Genomic DNA, 10,002 nt, shown 5'->3' with positions numbered 1-10,002 from the left:
AGTCCTGCATCAGGCTCTCTACTCAGCAGGGAGTGTTTCTCCTCTGCCTCTGCTCTTGCTGTCTCTCTCTCTCTCTCTCTGATAAATAAATAAAATTAAAAAAAAAAAAAGAATAACAGATCATGAAAAATAAACGTTTAACAAAGTAAATACTTTGAACGATTACTTGAATGACCATGTCATCAGTTTGTCCAATAGAAAACTTCTGTCTTTTCTGGTTTTCATCAATATTGATGGCAATGTGATGGAGATACATATTTTAATAGATTTTAATATATGCCCACACAAACATACAGTTTCGGTAAGTAACAAATGCTTAAATAAATACTAGCAGTCTTTAAAAGCATATGGACAGGGGCACCTGGGTAGCTCAGGGGGTTAAGCCTCTGCTTTTGGCTCAGATCATGGTCTCAGGGTCCTGGCATCGAGCCCCGCGTTGGGCTCTCTGCTCAGCAGGGAGCCTGCTTCCCCCTCTCTCTCTGCCTGCCTCTCTGCCTACTTGTGATCTCTCTCTCTGTGTCAAATAAATAAATAAATAAATAAAACCTTAAAAAAAAAGCATATGGACAAGGTTACTACTGAAACCAGGTTATAAACCTGGGATTATAGATCATAAAATTGTTGTGCTTTGCTTGCAAACCTTTGTAAGGATCGTAGATCCCCCAGAACATCTTAATGAACGAGGCAGTGACAAAAGGTTATTCCCAGTTCAAGAGTCAGGTTTCCCCACAAGAAACAAAAGTGTACATGGGGGAATGCGGAAGATAGCAGCCCAAAGTGAATACCGGAGTCTCGGTTTACTTTGTTCTGGTTTGAGCAAGCCGTTGGCATCACGCCCTCAGGCGAGGAGCCCTGGAATCCAAGAGGGTCTGTGAAGGGAGAAGAGCGCACATTCAGACTGGGGCAAGGCGAGTTTGAGGAACTGGTGAGACATTCCAGGAGAGATGAAAAGGGTGTGCAGTCTGACATTAAGAAACTGAGGTTCAAGAGAGAAATTTGAGAGTATGACGCAGATGGCAGTGAACACCAGGGAAATAGAGATCACCTACGGAAGAGAAGAGAGACAAGGAAATGCCCCCAAACAGAAGGATTAATGGAACAAACCCAGCAGAGGAGGCTGACATAATTTCAGATTTCTCCAGACTGTTCATGCAAAAAAATCCCCTTGTACCTTTTACCCGGATTCCCCAAATGTTAACATTTTATCACATTTGCTTTATCATTTTTCCTCTCTATATATTCACTGTTTTCCAAACCATTGGAAAGTAAGTTGCAGACCTGATACCCCTTTACCCCTTCACCTGATACACCAACCCTGAATGTTCATTTTCTAAAAACAAGGACATGCTCATCAGTACAATCATCAAAATCAGGAAATGAACATGGATATGACACCATAAGATAATAAAACACACACCTTATTCCAGATTTCACCAACTATCTTCACGTTTTTTGTAGCCAAAGAAAAGCCCCGAGCAGGCGGGGCATCAGCCGCCCGTGTCTCTGGTCAGGGGTGTGCCCTCAGAGGGGATGGGACGTGCTGCTGCCCAGATGTTCCTTCATGTATCCCAGGAGGAATGCAGCCAAAATTTTCTAACACACAAAGAGGCCCAGGCTCTTTCTGGAGGCTGGTAGAAGAGGGAATCCTTGGGAGATGCCTCTTCCCTGATTTAGGAAATCCCTGCAGGGAAAGGACACAGCATAGGAGAAGCCGTGGAGCGGGCCATCCCGAGACAGCCAGGCACCTCCAGTGGCTTGGGGGCTGGGTGAGTCTCAGGGGAAGACCCCGGGACCCTGAGCAATAGGGGAAGGGCTTCCTGGACTTGTCCTTGAGGAGAGGAAACCCCAAGATCCAATGGCTTGGGAAGGTGTCTGGAGCCAGCTGGTGCCCCTCCAGTGGTGTCTCTGCTATGGGCATGGTTTCTGTCGGAGCCAGAGTCAGGAGGGCCAGGAACTAGTCACCACCTTTTCTTTTCTTTTCTTTTTTAAGTTTTTATTTTTTATTAACATATAATGTATTATTAGCCCCAGGGGTACAGGTCTGTGAATCGCCAGGTTTACACTCTTCACTAACCCTAGCACATACCCCCCCAATGTCCATAACCCAACCACCCTCTCCCAACCCACCTCTCCCTGGAAACCCTCAGTTTGTTTTGTGACATTAAGAGTCTCTTATGGTTTGTCTCCCTCCCGATCCCATCTTGTTTCATTTATTCTTTTCCTATCCCCAAACCCCCTACGTTGCATCTCCCCGTCCTCATATCAGGGAGATCATATGATAGTTGTCTTTCTCTGATTGACTTATTTCGCTCAGCATAACACCCTCTAGTTCCATCCACGTCGTCGCAAATGGCAAGATTTCATTTCTTTTGATGACTGCATAGTATTCCATTGTATATATGGACCACATCTTCTTTATCCATTATCTGTTGATGGTCACCTAGTTTCTTTCTATAGTTTGGCTATTCAGTCACCAACCTTTCCCTGTACCTCCTGCCGCATCCAGTATCATGGTCTACAGGCAGCCGAGTGGGGGTTCTTTGTGAAACGATCAGGGGAATTTGACATAGAATGGCAAGTAAATGGTACCAAGGGATTAGTGTTAGTTTTTTTTAGATGTGGTAAAGGCATATGGAAATGTCCTCTTTTTAAAAAGAGATACAGGCTGGGGCTCCTGGGTGGCTCAGTCGGCGATGCATCATACCTTGATCTCAGCTCAGATCTTGAGCTCAGGGTTGTGAGTTCAAGCCCTGCATTGGGCTCCACATTGGGTGTGGAGCCTACTCAAAAAAAAAAAAAAAAAAAAGGAGAAGAAGAAGAAGGTGCATGCTCTTGGAGACTGCAGGGGAGAAAGAGATGTGGTGTGTGGGATTTTTTAAATGCATAAAGAAAATAAATGAGTGGATGTAGTAAAAATAGAAAATCTTGGTAATTTAAAATCTGGGTGGTTTACTAAACTATTTCCTCTACTTTTGTGTCCTTTGATTTTCATATAGAATGAAAATAGGGGCACCTGGGTGGCTCAGTCGGTTAAGCGTCTACTCTTGGTCATGATCCCAGGGTCCTGGGATCGATTCCCAACAAGGGGCTCCCTGCTCAGCGGGGAGCCTGCTTCTCCTTCTCCTTCTGCCACTCCCCCCTGCTTGTGCTCTCTCTCTCTCTCTCTCTCTCTCTGTGAAATAAATTAAAATCTTTAAAAAATAATAAAATAAAATAAAATAAAAAGAATAAAAGGAGATATATAGCGCACATTCCCCAGGGTTTGGGTCAAAGAGCATACGAGTGGTATGACAGTAGCGTCCCCCAAATCATCGCTACAGCCATCAATCATTATTCCTGCCAATCTCTTGCCTCAGGCTAGATTCCCTGACCCTCACAAATTGGGGAACAGCCTTTGTTCAAGGGTCTCAGGCCTGGTGCTGACCAGAGTGTGTTGCTAAAAGGTCTTGTCACTGTTCCCAGGAAGACGTGTGAAGTGTCACGCAAACACAGGTCCCAGTGGGTGACTTGGCCTGACCCGGGAGCCTTCTTCAGGAGGGTCCACAGATTCCTTCTGTCCCCTGGGGCCTGTACGGCACCACATGGCCATTGCTAATGGCTTCCAGCTCTCACTTGCTTTTCGAATCTCAATTCAAATGTCAGCCCAGGCGAGAGCATGGAGCAGGCCGGTGACAAGCTCATACCATCTGCATTAGTATTTTCCTCCATCATCTTGACAGTTGAGTGCTGGCAATATTACAATTCAGACGCCGTTCTGCGTTTGAAAGGAAAATTACGGTTTTTCAGAGTGCAGCTGGTGTGTGAGTGAATAGGATGGAGTTTCTGTGAAGATTTTCCCTCATTTTATGATATGAAAATAATAAAATGTCGCTTCAGCATGTGGCTCTTGCTTCAAAAGAATAACCAAGAGGCACAGAGTTTGGGGAACAAAGGCAAACAAAGCATCTTGTTCCACAGTAATCATTTTAATAAAAAGCAAAGACAGCAAAACAATCATTTATAAATGATTTCTTCTCTCTTGGAAAAGTTAACACTGTTGCTGCTGTAGAAACCACTTGGAAATGAGCTCTCTCAGTGCCTACTTAAGATATATTCTTTGTTGGGTTGCCTGGGTGACTCACTCGTTAAGCGTCTGCCTTCAGCTCAGGTCATGATCCCAGAGTCCTGGGATCGAGCCCCGCATCAGGCTCCCTGCTCTGTGGGAAGCCTGCTTCTCCCTCTCCCTCTCCCACTCCCCCAGCTTGTGTTTCCTCTCTTGCTGTTTCTCTGTCAAATAAATAAATAAATCTTAAAAAAAAAAAAAAGATATATTCCTTGTAGCCCATTTCCAGTTGGCCGGTTACGCAGGGAAAATGACAAGTCACTTTCCTGGAGGGAAACTGAGTCCATAGTGAGAACTTGCAAATCACTCCAGAAACGCAGGCGCAAACGAAACACATTTCTCACACATGGAAAACAGAGGCAAGACGAAACAAGCAGAGAAGTAGCGTTTTCAAGCCTTTTTCTTGGGTCAGTTTTGCGCATTCTACTAGGACACCTGCTTCAAGAAATCCATCACCCAGGGGCACCTGGGTGGCTCAGTGGGTTAAAGCCTCTGCTTTCGGCTCAGGTCATGATCCCAGGGTCCTGGGATCGAGCCCCGCATCGGGCTCTCTGCTCAGCAGGGAGCCTGCTTCTTCCTCTCTCTCTGCCTGCCTCTCTGCCTGCTTGTGATCTCTCTGTCAAAAAAATAAATAAATAAAATCTTTAAAAAAAAAAAATCCATCACCCAGGCCAACCTCCCCAGAAGGAGGTGTTTCAATACTCGTGTGGCTCCATGTCTCTCTTGGCCACCAGGAAGCAGGTGGGTGCTGGTAAATGTTTCACAACCAGCCCGCTGGTAGCAGAAACTTGATATGGGGCATCTGCCCATGTCTGGGGGGGTAGATATCCCACCAGGGCTGATGTCAAGCCTCCAATGTGATGTCACCGAATGGTGGCCTTGGCAGAGACGTGCCGCAGCACGCCGTTCATCCCTTCATTGCAGGGCGTTTCTGCCTCAAGGATACGACAGCATAACCTCGACAGTATGGATAATAGAAAAATGGAGGAAAATAATTGGGAAGTGATGAGCATTGAGTATTTAATGCCTCTGTTTTTAATGTATTTTATTTTTTGAAATATGCTTTCATTGTAGGTGTAAGGGCCTGGTTGGCCAGAGGGAGTCATTTTGTGTTTATGTAGTGAACTTAGATTGACTCTATGCAGTAAACTTAGATTGACCCTGCCCCTCCCAGAGGAACTTACTTGCAAAGCCTAGATACAAGGGCGGGTCAGGCCAGGCGAAGACATCTAATCAGTGGGGCACGCGTATATCTACTAGGGTAAATTGAAAGTCAATTGGCCACCCGTGTGTTACCTAGCAGTTTTTTTTCTGTGTGTGGCAGACTTAGCATGACTGTGCAGTGTTCTCTGTGTATTGCAATCTCACTGGCCACCTGTGTATAGCCCGGCTAAACTACTTCTATAAAAGTTAGTCTGTGAGGCTGGGAGGGGTCGCCTCTTTGCAAGAGACGGCCCTGTTGGGTCAGTTTGATTCTTGATGCTTGGCGCGAAATAAAGCTTTGCTTGACCTTCGCTTTGTATCAGTCTCGCTCCTTTGATTACGGACCCTAACATAGGTTGATGTCATTTTTCTTTCTTTCTTTCCTTCCTTCCTTCCTTTCTTTTTCTTTCTTTCTCTTTTTTAATGATGGCTGTGTTTAAGAGCCAGCTCACTAAACTCATGATCCCCTCTCCTGGGCCAGTGCGAGTGGGCTCCAGCACCCACTGGCACAGGGGCTCCCCTTCCAGGGGAGACTATAGCACACCAGCCACCTGCCGAATCCCATCTTCACAGACACTTTTGTTGCTTCTGCGGAGGGACGGAGAGCCCCTGCTCCCCTTACAGGAGATGAGCATTCTTTCCAGACAGGAGATTCAGGGAGCCTCCTGCAGGACAGCCGCAGGACAGCGGGAATATTGGTGACTTCCACCTGATCTCAGGGCTCTCAGCCCTGCCAAGTCCAGATGGTGCTGTTGGGCCATGGGAGCTCCCTGCACAGCCCTGGCCTCTGTTTGACAGATTTCATGCAAGTCCCTGGCACCTCCTCCTTCCATCCAATCAAAGCCAGCAAACCTCATACGGGAAAAGCCCAAGAAACCAGGTGCTAAATCACCCAAGGTCAGGCTGTTTGCCAGCTTCCCAGCCTCCCAGTTGTCCGAGGCAGCCTTTCCTTCAAATACAACATTAAGCCAAATGCACCATCTAGATCTCACACTATTGCATCCTCGGATCTCAAGGGCAGACGGAAACTTCCAATGGTGAAGCCAGGACCACGGTGAGAAGGAGCAGCAGCCAGCCCTCCTCCCCCACCAGCCATAAAGCTGCGTCTGCCGGCTCTCCTCCCTTGGCACGGAGCCACGGTCACGGGCGAGAGCTGCTTGTGATTGCTGACAGCGGGAAAGAAGCTGCGGAAAAAGCCAGGCATGTGGCTCAATGCTTCACGTTCACGAGTGTGTATTACCACATTTGTAGGTAGAGAAACGAAGGTTTGGCAAGATCAAGGGCCTCTCCCGAGATCACATGAGTTATAGGTTATGGAGTCAGGATTGGCACCAGGGCTGTCTAACTCAAACTGGCATTATTGGGCCACCTGGGTGGCTCAGTGGGTTGAACCTCTGCCTTCAGCTCAGGTCATGATCCCAGGGTCCTGGGATCGAGCCCCGCATCCGGCTCTCTGCTCGGTGGCGAGCCTGCTTCCCTTCCTCTCTCTCTCAGCATGCCTCTCTGCCTACTTGTGATCTCTGCTTAAAAAAAAAAAACAAAAAAAAAAAACAAAAAACTGGCATTATTGACGTTAGCCCGTGTTGCCTGCCACGGAGCATGAAGACCCTGGTGGCAGGGACTCTAGTTGCTGCTGTGCCTGGGTAATGTAGTGCAAGTCAAAAATGTTAACACCTTGAGAGATGACGCTGGAGTTCCTCTTGAGGGAGCCATCTTTGTTTAGGAAAATGCTTTTAATAAGCCACCCATTGGGGAAGGGGATATCTCGAAGGTAAGGGCATTGGCAGGACTCAAGCTAGGAAAGGACTGGCCATGCTGCTACAAAGGAGAACGTCAGTGGATTTTGTCCCAAACAGGGCAACAGGTGGGGTGCGAGGTGATGGGCTCCTTGGTGGTGTATCCGAAGAACACTTTACAAAGGGGGTTCCGTGTCTGCATTTCTGTAATTTCTATCTCTTCCCACATCACTGCAACACACATGTGCCCCCACACACGGGCGCATTTGAATTTCGTGGTGTGTGGAAATGGGAGAGAACTAAGCTTCGTGTCATTGATGGACTGCAGGGAGGAGACCCCGTCAGGGCTTAAACTGAGGTAGCAGAAGTCTGGCGTCAGCTGTGGCTGCCCAAGTATCAGCGCCTTGGAGATCACAGACATCCAAAGGCCCAGTTATCAGACACACCTGGATCTCAGGGGCTCCATGGGCCCCGGCTGACGTATGGGCTACAGGAGGGAAGAATCTGGCCTAGTGGCTGGCCCCAGGTGAACGTGCTGCGGAACTGAAGTGGGAGGACACTTTGGACTTTGTGGCTCACGGCCACTGGAACATGGGCCTCAATCAGGACCCCCTGCTGGAGTGCCCAGTGGGAGAAGTTTGGGGCCTTCAAGCCCTTGACCTCTGCGGAAGCCCAGAGAGTCCTCCACACATCCAAGACATTCCACAGTGGGGACATGCCAGCCACAGGAGCCTTCAGCCAGCTCGGCAGGGGCCTTCCCCCTCTCACTGAGCACGGATTGGGTGAGCTGGGGCTAAACGGTTTTGGCGGGTCTGAAGGCCCAGCCATATGCCAGTTTGCACCCTAAATCTCATATACGCCTCCAGGGCTCTCACTTAAAGCCATCCGAAAGATGAAGCCTACAGAGCCGGCCCATCAACACCACGTGGATCCAGAGAGGCTCGGCAGGAGAAAGGGCCGAGGGTGAGTCCCAGATGACGGCAAGTGCTAAGCACCACTTAAGAACACAGCCACCGAGGGCAGTTTGCTAAACCAGAATGGGAAACGGGACTGCCCGCATCCCAGCGCCACTGCGGACTAGCTAAGTGACCTTGGCCTCTAGGATTCAGATCCTCCATCTATAAAATGGGGACTGATCTGGTGTCCACAGTGCTGTTACTCCTGTGTCCTCAAATCTGGCTTGATGGGGCACCTGGGCGGTTCAGTTGGTTAAGCTTCTGCCTTGGGCTCAGGTCATGATCCCAGGGTCCCTGCTCAGTGGGGAGTCTGCGTCTCTCTCTCCCTCTGCCCCACCCCGCTGCCCATGCTCTCTCCATCTCTCCCAAATAAATAAAATCTTAAAAAAAAAAAAAATTCTGACTTGTTGGGTGACGTTCTCAGTGTTGCCTCGGAGCCACAGTGAACACCAAATGGCGCATTGAGACTACCAGACAGGGTGGGGACACCAGCACAGGGCCCAGGAGAGTGCCACATGTCGGCATGGGAACCACACCAGGAGAAGGAAGCTGAAAAGCTTGAAGGAACAAAGTTGCACTCAGCTGTGTGTTTTAGAAGGGAGGGCTGCAGGGTCTGGCCTGAGACTTGGAGTGGAAGCATAATACGGTTTTCAGGAACGATTCCAACAACATATTCCTGAGTTTGGGTGCGGGGGGGCAGGTAGGGAGGCTGCCTTCCAGGGAAAAAGCATTTTAAAGTCATGATCTGATCTCGAGTCGCAGAGAAAGAACAGTACGAGGTTTGCTATTAGCCTGTAGCGGCAGACGCAAGGACACGAGTTTCAGGGACAGTGACAAAGATGACTGTTGTCAGGGCTCAGCCCCAGACATCTGCAGAGACTGACAGCAAAGAGGAGCCTCAGCTGCGGGGGCAAAGGGAAGCATTCAGCTGAGGTGCCCTGTTGTGCCGGCTTCGGGTTCACTCGGCCGTGGCTCTTCAGACCCACCTGAGGGTACTGCGGCTCCAGGCCTGCCTGCCCACGGTTTTTTGCAGAAGGACCACCTGTTACCTGGGGGACCCTGGAGCCCCCAGCAAGTCACCTCCATCTCCCTGGACTTGCATCAGGGCCAGCATTCGTCAGGACTTAAGGAAGGGCCAAGGCATGTCTCTCCCACTTCCCCAAAGCTAATGAGAATCCATGTCGTTCATTTATAGTTTCAAGGAACCCTTCCTCTAATGAATACGTGTGCATCATTCTTTCGTTTAAACAACCCCCAGAAGAGCCATTTCTTCTTCCTTCTCCCCGGAATTTCAAACGATTCCAATTTCTTATTTCTTCCCCTGAAATGTCACAAAACTACCCCAAGACCTGTCTCTTTCCCTTTCCTCCTCGCCCCATCTGCAGTTGTCACCGACTCCCGTTAGCTGGGAGCAAGGAGTCTGCCATGGTGGTGGTTAAGAGCTTATAATCCACTTTCACTGTTTTATCAGGTTTTAAAGACCTAAAACCCCAGACCCACATTTTCGAAAAACCGTACCCCGCAGCAATCAGATAGCATGAAGACATTTTTCCCAAGTGCAGAATCATATATATTCTGAGTGATGGAGCTATTGGCATTCAAGTTTTGACCAGTTTCAAGATGCTATCAGGTAATGGGAAGACCATATACAGACACTGCAATTTATGTTACATTAAGGAAGACTGTTAGTTGGTATAGGAGAGTCAGGAGTTTCAGGTTCAGGTTCAGATACATCCAGAAGGCTATGTGGATACACTGAGAGCCTTACTCCTTCCAGGTGGTAAAGCTCTCTGAGAAGCTGCATCCTTTTTTCAGGCCCCCCCTACCACTGTTTACTGTGCTGATGCCAAGAACTCATGGCCCTTGACTCCCTCAGAAGAGGGATGATGAGAAACTTACAAAACCAGTTGTGGGAGGTGTTCTTCTACTACCTCCCGCATGGTGCACAGTCTCATTGATCAACTCACTTCAAGCTCAAAGCACCCTCAAGAGGTAAACAGCCATC

The sequence above is a fragment of the Lontra canadensis genome, unplaced genomic scaffold (genome assembly GCF_010015895.1).
Source record: "Lontra canadensis isolate GAN:19392208 unplaced genomic scaffold, GSC_riverotter_1.0 scaffold60, whole genome shotgun sequence".
In the NCBI taxonomy this organism is placed as follows: domain Eukaryota; kingdom Metazoa; phylum Chordata; class Mammalia; order Carnivora; family Mustelidae; genus Lontra; species Lontra canadensis.
The sequence above is the reverse complement of the archived record's forward strand: the minus strand, read 5'-3'. Positions refer to the sequence as shown.